The sequence below is a fragment of the Crocodylus porosus genome, unplaced genomic scaffold, assembly GCF_001723895.1.
Source record: "Crocodylus porosus isolate Cpor-Errol unplaced genomic scaffold, CroPor_comp1, whole genome shotgun sequence".
In the NCBI taxonomy this organism is placed as follows: domain Eukaryota; kingdom Metazoa; phylum Chordata; order Crocodylia; family Crocodylidae; genus Crocodylus; species Crocodylus porosus.
Window position 1 is genome coordinate 197,276,883 of NW_017728906.1, and position 10,532 is coordinate 197,287,414.

Here is a 10,532-nt window from a genome sequence, read left to right on the forward strand (position 1 = left end):
TGCTGATAAGTTGCTGACGCGAATTGCTTTTGTCTGTCATCGTTTGTCTTGTTGCTACACGTAGTTGTATTTTTCTTAAGTCAATAAATCTTTCTTACCTTTCTACCCCCGACCACACTTTCAATCTAAACCCCCCACAGGAGGCTGGGACAGTGCCTACCACAATTTTTATGGCACGTCACCATATCAAGCCCCCAGTTTGGTGGCAGCTGCAGGGCTAGGGAAGGGCTGGCTGTTGACAGCAATGGTGTTTCCCATTGTTTCCCATGGGGAGGGCAGCTGAGGCTGATGAGGGGATACTTGCCCCTGGCAGTGTAGCTGGATCCCCACTGCCTCCACCCTTTACTGAGCACCCAGGATTCATGCCCCCACCCTTAGTTATACCGTTGAATGAAAAGGAAGTAGCTGGTTAATAATAGAGGCTTGGAGGATCCTAGGAAATGTCTAGCCCCTAGATTAGAGAGATGGGCAAAGGCCCCACAACCCTTGCTAATCACAGTCTTTGCTAATCATGCGGGGAGGAAATTCCTTTCTGACCCCAACTTTGGTGGCTGGTATGACCCTAAGCAGAAGAGGAGGCCTCTCTAGCCAGGATGCTTGGGATGCGGGAGCATCTGCTTTTTGATGCAGAGTTGGGTCCAAAAAGCTTTTCTTTGACATAATTAGCATTGCCACTAGAGGGCTGTGGAATCACTTGAGGCCATGTCAGACCATTAGTTTTGAAGCAGGACTCATTCAAATGGACAGGGCGTTCTGCTGGAAAATTAGCGTGTGGCCTGGTTTACCGAGAGTTGTAGAGCAACCTCAGCATCAGAGAGGTGCCCAGGGCTCTGCAGCTGCTGAGGGGGCCTGCATTATTTTGGGTTTTGGTGCCTGACAGCAAGACAAGACAGCCTGCTTTGCTGAGGAGTTCAAACCATGATCTGGGATGATTCAGAGGGTTCAGATGGATGGGGGTGGGCCACTGGGCTCTCCATTGTGGACTGGGGCCTTTGGCTAATGCTGAATTGCATGTCAGGAATAGCAGATTTGCCACTTTCCTGATGTTGCAAAGCCCATGGCGCTCAGCCAGTGCTGTCACATCATGGGTTAGGGCTTGGAACTGGATCAGTTTGGGGTTTTATTTTCTCCACCTCTTCTAAATCTGTATTTAAAACATGGCTTTTGGGGGTGCTGTTATCTGTCAGGAGGCTGAGTCACCTGTTGTGATGGCTTTGGCTTAGAGCAGGGTTGCCAAAAGATCCGGTCTATGGGCTGGATCTGGCCCACAGAGCCCCATCATCTTGCCCCCTGTGCTGCTTCTGGGTCTGAAGTTGACCCAAAGGGCACTTCTGGCACACGTCTGACCGGCCCCCGGCCTGCGGCCTCATCCAGTCAGGGATGCATGCTGAATGTGGGACCCTCTTTGGCCACTCCAGTGCTCCCCTCAGGCTGCTCTGGGATGGGTGCTATGTGCAGCATGGGTCCCGGACTGGGCGTTGCATGCGGTGTGTGCTGGCCCAGGTGCATATGGACTGGATGAGCCCGAGTGGGGAGTGGGTGCTGGACCCGGCACACAGGCAGGGGAGAAGGAAGGTCTGTGGTCCTGATTCAGTGCATGGGGCTGTCCAGGTGCCATTCATCTGGCCTGAGGACCAGCCCTGCACCATTTATCCAGCCCATGGGCCAGAGGAGTCTGATACCCCGGGCCTGGAGCATTCTGTGACTGTGCATTGGCAGGAAGTGGAAGTACAGCAGCGTGAGAGCCTCCATCAGTGGGGCAAGGCAGGTGTCCTGTCTCGGTGGAAGAAGATGGACCTTCTGGTAGGATGCAATGCCTCCGTTTTGCACTGTGCCAGTGCTGCAGTGTCACCTACTCTAGTCCAAATGCAAACCCGGGGACTCCCAGACTCTTGTTGGAGTTCAAGGCTGGACGGCTGCGAGGATCGTGGCACAGCCCATTCCACGTGCCCTCCCGTGAGCGCTGATAACCTAAGACAGCACTTGGTTTTATGGCCTCATCAACTGAAGGGCCCAATTCTCAGCTGGAGTCAGCACCGTACCTAGACTCCTGGTGACCCCAGGCAAACTTTTAGTAACGGGCTCCCCTTCACCAGAGATAATGACGACGATGATAATAATAAAAATTATCGTTTTCAGGCCCCCTTTCTGTCCGGGCCTGGTTCACCCATGCCTGTGTCCGGCCTGGTTGGAGTAAAGTGGTGTAGCTGCGTTGAGATCTGTGCAGAGGTGCTGACCAATGCCAGCGGAGGCCTGGATCTGGTTTATGAAGCCAAGAAGTTCAGTTCATTTCCTGGTTGGAAAGGGTTTATGAGCTTCTAGAGTTACCAAATGGTGGTTTACCTCTGATTTTTAGCTCTGAGATAAACCAGTGACCTCTGATCTGAAGATACAGAGAAGTTGGAAGAGCCTCCACCCATAGCACATGTGAATCACAAGCGCAGACCAACGCTCGAGAGTCTTTTCACACTTCCCTCCTGCACCCAGAGAAAGGATGAAACGGAGGATGCCCAATGACAAGGGTGGTGTAAGGAGAGAATAGGGATTTTTTGAGCTTCTGTTTTCGTTGTCAATTTAAATCTGGGTTTTCTTCTTTTCACAGTTTCTGGCCTCTCAGCCTGGTGGTGAGGACTGCCAGGATGTTTTGCACACGTGGCGTGTGTTAGAGTCATCACGCAGCACTGTTTCACCCACCACCAGCACAGCCCACACCGCCACTGCGCTGTTCACACGTTTGCCTGAAAAGCAGCTGGTCCATCCTGAGCCTGGGAAGAGCAGCAGCGATGCCGCTTGCAAGGAAGAAATAATCCAAAGCGTTGGCTGAACTGTTACTTAGGCCCGTGCCAGAGGCATTTCAGTGCTTGTCTTCAAAGGCAGCCAGGAGCTTGTGGTCCTCTTGGACTTCTCCCTGCATCAATGGCAAGAAATGCTCCCTGCTTTCTGTGGCTGCCTAGAAATGACCTGGGCCTCCAGCCACGTGTTCAGTCCTTCCAGGTGCGACTGCAGATAGCTCCCAGGCTTATCCCAAAGCGACCTACCAAGAAACTGAGCCTAGCCTGGCTCCCAAGCCCACTGAGATGACCGGTGACACGTTGCCCCCCTGCTCTGTGGTCTGCCTGCTCCTTTCCAGGCTTAAATGAAAGTCCCAGTTCTCCGAGGCACATAACAGGTATGGGCAGCAAAGACCACCTCTCTGCTGGGGACCCTCCAGGACAGCAGAGATCAGCAGGGCTGCTCCAGTTAGGTGGGAGAAGGGCATTTTTAATAGCTTGGCCCTGTCTGCGGAGGGAGTCAAACACCTGGGAATGGCCCCCAACAGCATTTGGGTCTCAATGCAAGGTGATTTCCCTTTTCTTGGTAAGGCGATCTGATGCTATGGTGATGGGCACAGAGTAAAAAAAGGCCAGTGGTAGAAAAGGATCGCCCAAGCGATGGCGCCTTCATGAAGGAGCTTGGGGAGATAGGGGGCGAAGAACTAAAAAGGTGGGAAAAGAGGAGGAAAGAGAAAACACCCACAGCCCTTTGTCCCGTCCCTGGGGAGGTGGGGAGGATGGAGCTGCTAGCACGGTGCTCGGTGTTTGTGCATGACGCTCGGAGGGTGCTGAGCCATGTTTAGAAATGGGTCCTTAATCCACAGGGCAGGACTCTGAATCTGGCTAGAGCCGCCAATGCCAGGCCAAGCCCATCCCTGGTATAACCCCATTGATGGCACCAAGGATGAACATGGCCTGTGTGTGCTCCCTTGCCTTGCTCCTCCTTGGCTGCTGTATCTTCTCTTTGGGAAGGGCAGTCCTGCTCGGCTCTGGGTCTGCCTCCTCCCACGTGCGCGTAGCAGCGACAGCCAGGGGCGTTTGCTCCGTGTGGCGGTGTATCACTTCTTCAGCAGAAATGTCAGATCCAGCTTAAAAGTGACCTAAATAAGGGCCTGTTTTTGCCCCCTGGCGGTGTATGAAAAATGGCCTGGAATCCAGCTTTTCAAACACCCCGCTTGTGTTTTTTCTTTAAATAAATTCCAGACTGTTAAAGTACCCGTATGAGCATCACTGGCCATTAGGGCTCATTTATAGCCACTGAGTCCTCAACTCTGGCCTTCTGCAAAGCACAGGCCATCCCATTTCATCCTGCGGAGGAGCCTAATGCCTTCTGGCCAAAGCCCAGCTAGAAAGACATCCTTTCTCCACTGCAAGTTTGCCTTCTTGTTGCTTTTGCTGATGTGCTTGCTCTCCAGTGATCCCTGGGGACTGAAAGGGCCGAACAGGCTGGAGTTACTCTAGTTATCATCTCTCCACTGGTCCCTGTCAATATGGGGTGATTGGATTTAGTTTTTAGGCAAACCAAAGCAAAAAACGCCCCCAAAGCCTTCGGTGACAGACCAGGGAGTGTATGTAAGTGCCAATGAAGAATCTGGGTTTATTCCTTCCAGCCCAGTAGTGGTTTGATTTGATGTATTGTATTTTTAAACAAGAGCACCCGCACCTGCTAGAGGAAATGTCTCTTGTTGCTCTTGCAATTTCATCACAAATTCTGACCACCCTAAATTGACGTTTTCCTGCTCTGTCTATCAGGGTCCAAGGAAATGACGGTAACACAAGCGGTGCTATTCAGATTCCACACACCATGACCCCGTAATAGGTGGGTGTTCCTGCTCAAACCGTCACCAATTAAAAAACAAACCCCCACACAATTCCCCAGTTATTTACTATCCACAGTGGGGAATGTACCTTATCTCAGATAGAATATATTCTAAGTATTAGCAAATGCATCCTTTTTACTTGATACTGCTACCGCTTGTGTTACTGTCACTGGGTTTCAGAGCGAACATCCTGTTGAGAGAAGTGGTGGTAGCTCACACCTCTGAGTCACCATTTCAGTTTGGCAGCGATTGCAACTGGCTGTATTTAGGAGGTTGTCTTTATAATCGGAAAAGCACAGGTAGCTGCTATTCTTTATCTTTTAAATGCTGGAAGCCTAATTTCTGTAGACCTGGCTGAATCTGCCGGGGGCTGGACTAGATAACCTCGGGAGGTCCCTTCCAGCCCTCCTTCTCTGTGATTCTAGCTCTCCAGTTGGTGCCATTTGTCTCAGAGTGAGGTTGCTCCATCTTTGGGTGAAGAGGGGAGAAATCGGTGTTTGCGAGTGCGTCTACACGAGATGCTAACTGTGCAGTAGCCTAATAACACTGCACGGTAGCATGCTGGGCAAAACTCGTGCTAATGCACTACTGCACAGGAGAATTTGCTTACTTTGCAGTAAGCGTCACTCAATAGCTGTGCGCCAGTGTTACTGTGCAGTAGTGCACATTACTGCTCATGGATTTAGTACTTGGTTAAACAAATACTAAACTTAATGCGCAGTAACTATGGTGCATTAATGAACGTGTAGATATGCCCTGTGACAACAAGGACAAACACACTGCACAATTAATGTTTCTAAAGCTGTGCTCTGGAGGAGCAGGGTCAGAGGTCTTTAGACCCTCGGGGAGTGAAGAGGTCTAAGAGGAAGTGCTGGGTAGGGGCTGCATGGCTTTCTAGTCTGAGACCCTTCCCAAGCATCTGTCCCAAAGGCCATGGCAGGCTCACACTCCCAAATCACTCATTGTGGGTTACAAACCTCAAAGACACAAATTGTTTTTGTTTCGCTGCCTTTTCCCTCCCCAGGCTCCTTCTTGACAGGCTTTCAGTATTAGAGCTGAAAACGTGAAAAAACGGTAAACATTTATGTTCTGTTCCTAAAATTGAGAATGATGTCTTCTCAACCGGCAGCTTAAAAAAGAAGGATGAGGTTTTGCCAGGGAATATTTATGATCAGGTTGTATTAAGATCAGCAGGGATGTCTCTTCCCCTCCCCTCTCCCAAATCTTCTTTAGATGAGTTCCTCCTACAGCGTGCTTTTGGAGGGCTCCTTCTGCCAGGGTTTTAATGCCAATCTTTTCACGTGCGGTGGGGCGGAGGGATGAATCAAACTTCAGTTCTGATGTGTCGTTTCCCCCCCCGCCTTCCCTTAGAGCCAGACTGAAAGCAGCTGCCCATGTTGGATAGGTTTGTTGCATTGTGTTTTAATTTCCAGCCTTTTTGGACCAAATTTATTGAAATCTCTCCCCAGTGACTCCTCCCTCTGGGGGAGGGGTTCCTCCATCAGCATCTCTTTTAATACTTTGTGAAAGACAGCGGGGCCACCATTCACTGACAGGAGAGTGGCAGGGAAAGGTCGCGGCAATTCAAAATCAGCAGAAGAAAATAAACCTCTTCCATGTGCTCAAAGACAAGGTGAGTTAGTGCGTTCCTTATGGCTGTCGCGATGCTGTCTGTGCTGGACTGAATGCAGACACCGATGCTCTTTCTTGCCTGTCCTAACGTTTGGGCTGGGAGGGAGTTTCTTCTGATTGCTTTTCCTCCCACCCTGCTCTCCTTTCTCTTCTTTACACTTCTGGAGCGCGTTGGACGCGATCCGACAGCGGAGTGACCTGCCTCCCGCATGAGCTGCGACAAGAAACAATGCTTAAAGGTCCAGAGGGTGGAAAGAACCGGTTATGAAGCTTCAGCTGGAGAGTGAATGGGAGATTTGATAGTAGCTTCAAGCTGCCGAACAGTCCCGGTGAGATCGGAGGCAGCCAAACCTGTTGAGAAAAGAAAGGTCTGATAACTGGCAGAAGTGAGGCGGGGGGGGACACGACACTTTCTTATTCAGATTGCAATGGGGTGGTTAGTGGCAGAGAGCTTGTAGAGAGCCTTTATAATGCTGGGGATAAAAGACTGTTTCCATAGTAAGGAAAAGAAAAGAGAGAGAGAGAGCAAGTGAGCAAGAGAGAGCAAAGTGTCTCCCTTTCTCTCTGCCTGCCTAGCATGTGAGGGGAGTGTTGGATGCAGGAATAAAAAGCCTGTGAAAGACTCGCATCTGCGAGTGCTGTAAATTGTGGGTATATAAAAGCAGAAGCCGGCACGTGAAGCTGAACAACGCAATGTAACTTTTTCTTCCTGCATGAAATGGGTGCTCCCAAGGTTCGGATGCACAAGTCTACCTTTCGAGTGGATGCCTGGGATGTAAAAAAAGTCTGGGCCAAATAGTGCTTTCCATTTCACAGGGGTAAACTCGGAGGATGAGTGATTTCAGAGGAGCGGTATCTGGTTTAGACCTCTGCCACTGGCAACCGGATTCAGCCCTGGATTTAATTTTCTTTCTACTGTCAAAACAGGAAGGCTTAATTTAAGGGCATAAGTAAAACATGCAAATAGATGACATGCTTCTTGCCTGGGAAAGTGAATCTTTATTTAGGATGACCCCCCTCGGAGGGTGTAGGTCAGGGGAGCTTCATGAGACCTAAGGCCGATTGCACCAGTTTGGCTCCGGCTCTGTATTTCTAGCTGCGGCTGCCCTTGCTCTTCAGGCTGAGACTTCGCCAGCCTGCCTGCCATCCCTCCTTCCCCTCAAAGACATTGCCATGAGGTGTAAGGCTCTTGAATGGGAGGATTCAAGGGAACAGAAATAAGTTGTGCACAGCAAAATTTCATCAGCCAAAAGCTTTGCAAGGGAAAAATGGAGTTGTCAAAGCCTCTAACAGAAGCAGCTTGTTCAAACGCAGTCAGAAATCAAAGTAAAGGTGGCATCGAAATAAGCACATCCTTTCAGTTTTTCCCGTTGCCAAATCTAAGCATGGCCTAGTCGTTTGGAGAGGTGCAGAAACAGCCTGTTCGTTGTTGGCCAGTTTTGTGGTGTCCTTGTGTCTGATATAAGGATTTATTCCCCTGGAAACTTTGATTTCTAAATCCACTGGCATTAGGTGGAGCCTTAAGCCCTGGTTACTTGAACTGCTAAACGGTCTTTACCTTGACCGTCCTTTATGTGAAGTTTAAAGGTGAACCGGACACTCAACCTCGTATTAGCGTAAAACGGGGCAGTCTGAGGAGCCCGTGTGAGGAGCGCGTCCCAGAGAGCCGGGTGTGCTGGGTGGTAAGGAGGCAGGAGTCACCGTCTCTCCATCGTCTTTTCAGCTCCTTGCAAACTCCATCTTAAGATGGATATTTATTTGCTTTGCCTCAGTCTCAGGATGTCTCTCTTCCCCCTGCCTGAGTTACTTGTGTAGCTGAGGGCCAGAACTTGGTCCTGCACAAAGTCACAGTGAAAGGGCTAAGGCAAGGCTGGGGAGGATAAAACTTCTCTGGTTTTAGCTTCGGCTGATCCTTGCAGGTCCCTTTCTTCCTGCTCACGTTGCCCAGATCCAGCCCTGCTCCATGGTGCTTTGTGGGTTGACCTCGGCATGGCACCAAAGACCTGGAGGGTTGTGTGTCTACTGCAGGAGGAGGAAGGGGAAAAACACGGCAGGTTTGGATGCTTGTCTGCTGCTGTTGGCCTCTTACACGATGCTTTGTCTATAGTACATTTGCTTGGTGTCAGGCCCTACAGCAGATCCCCGGGGGCTCTCCTAGCCCTGCAGTGATGGGCTGCAGTGTGTACTTCCAGCCCAAGGCAGGGGTGGGAGAAGCCAGGGCTTGGTCCTCAGACACCATTTGAGCTGGGCATTGGTCCAATGCAGTGTGCCAAGGCCCATCCTAGAGACTCTTAATAGGGGGCCATAAGTGATCATCCCCCACATTTGATGATCAGTGAGGTCCTAAAGCTTCCTCCTGCGCCGATGCAGGGACCTGGCCTGGGGATGGGAGCAAGACCCTGTCTACTGCTCTACTCTTGATATCTAGTGTAGGAGGCTGGGTCTGTCTCCGCAGCTCCATCATCTGTCAGTGTTTGCAGTACTTGTCTTGCCCAGCACCGGGCAGGTTTTGCACTAGCAATTTGCACAGAACCCAAGGATGAGACTCTGGCCATGACCCCAACAAACAGCAACTCAGGCCAAAGGCTACAGGTTGGCTCTAGGCTGGTACCAGGTCTGACTTGCCTGAAATTGCAGTCCGAGCTGTACGGCAAACTAGATGCCACTGGGGAATCATAGGAATGGAAGGGATCTTACGGGGTATCTAGTCCAAGCCCCTACCCAGCAGCCTGATGCATTAATCCTCAACCATCCAGGCAGACAGGTCCTGAAAACTGCAGTGAGAGCAATTTCATGTCTTACCTGGGTGGATGGGAGCAGAAGTGTCATAGCCGAATCCCAGTGACATCATGACAGAAGCTCATGATGTCAGTGAGAGGCAGTAAATTGCTCACTGCCTCAGTTCCTGTCTCTGCGGTGGGGATGTTAATGGGTCCTTCCTCCCATCCTTTGCCCTTTCTATGTGGACTGTAAAGCCTTTCATCCCTCCCGTGTTGGTACGGTGCCTCCAGCAGCAGGGCTGTGATCTGCGGTGCAGCCCTTCTGGTTTTACATTTGTAGCATAATAATAATAATTAGGGACCATTCACCTTCTCCGTGATGGCAGGAAGCAACATTATCTGTTAAGAGTGTTTTAAGTGGCTGTTTATCATCCAGCTTGCCCTGGAAAGTCTCCAGAAGGTGGGAATTAAAGAGGCTTTCTGAAAATCTGGTGGGGAGGAGGAATTGGCAGGAGCAATTTTTTTTTGGAAAGACCATTTATTTCTTAAAATGCACTTGATATCACATGAACCTTTGCTTTAATATTTGTTTTAATTGCTTCTTGTCTGAAAATAGAAACTCAATCCTTTAATGAGGGTTATGTAGGGTCAAGACTGCTTTCACACATGTCTCTGCTCTGCTTAGAAATTTTTCAAGCTTTGTGAAAGGACAAAGTCCAAATCTTACCGAGGGCGCTTACCAGTCAAACCAGCCCATTTTCCCCACCACCAACCCCTTCATACAGCCCTACTGGCAGTATAAGCCCCAGCCATGCTTCAACCCTCCCACCCATCTTTCTTCCTTGATCTATATCCTACCACAGTAGCCTACCTGTAGCCACTGACATTAGTAGCCATTTCTTGGGTTCATGGTCAAGGGGTCTATGCAAAGAGTGGGCACAATCTCCTAGCCTCCCATGTTAATCCAAGTCCCACAGCCACTTGCAGGTGCCAAGCTGAGGAATAAAGGTGTAAGGTTTGGGCCTATGGCACCATTTAGGGCTGTCTTGTGGGTCATGGATGCAAATCAAGTGGGCAGTACTAGCTTCTCCCATACATTTTTTCCATCTGAATTTTATAGTTCATTTAACTGTGCTCTGCCCATCTCTCCCTGGTGGATTCCAGACCCTACGGGACCCCTCTTCCACTCGAAGAGCGGGGAAGCTCGCTGCCATCACGGGATGAATTAAAATGGGATGCTTGGCATTGCCTGGGGTGCACCCACAGAGCTCTGCTATCTTCCCTTTATGGGGCAGTCCTATCCCTTCCTGTCCCATAGCACATCCCCTATAGATCCACTTTCTGTGGGGTTTGGGATAAGTGGAGCAGGTTGCCTTTGGAAAGTGAGGTGTTGCTGATGGGCTGGAATAAAGCGAAGATTTTACCTTGCAGTTAAGAGGGGTTTTAACATAGATCCAGGAAGTGTCAGACCATGAAGGTGCCCAGGGGATCATCACTAAGGCAGAACCCATTTCCTCTATGCGGCAGTGACTTTGCGGGCTGGACGA

At 50.2% G+C, this 10,532-nt stretch overlaps 1 long non-coding RNA gene across 1 annotated transcript in view; it reads left to right on the forward strand.

The window, feature by feature from the left end:
- The first annotated feature begins 6,039 nt into the window (after positions 1-6,039).
- The window catches only part of LOC109306407, a 53,879-nt gene continuing 49,386 nt past the window's right edge, over positions 6,040-10,532 (forward strand). The window contains exon 1 of the long non-coding RNA XR_002099978.1: positions 6,040-6,266. This is a non-coding gene — a long non-coding RNA (uncharacterized LOC109306407). The remainder of the gene's footprint in view (positions 6,267-10,532) is intronic.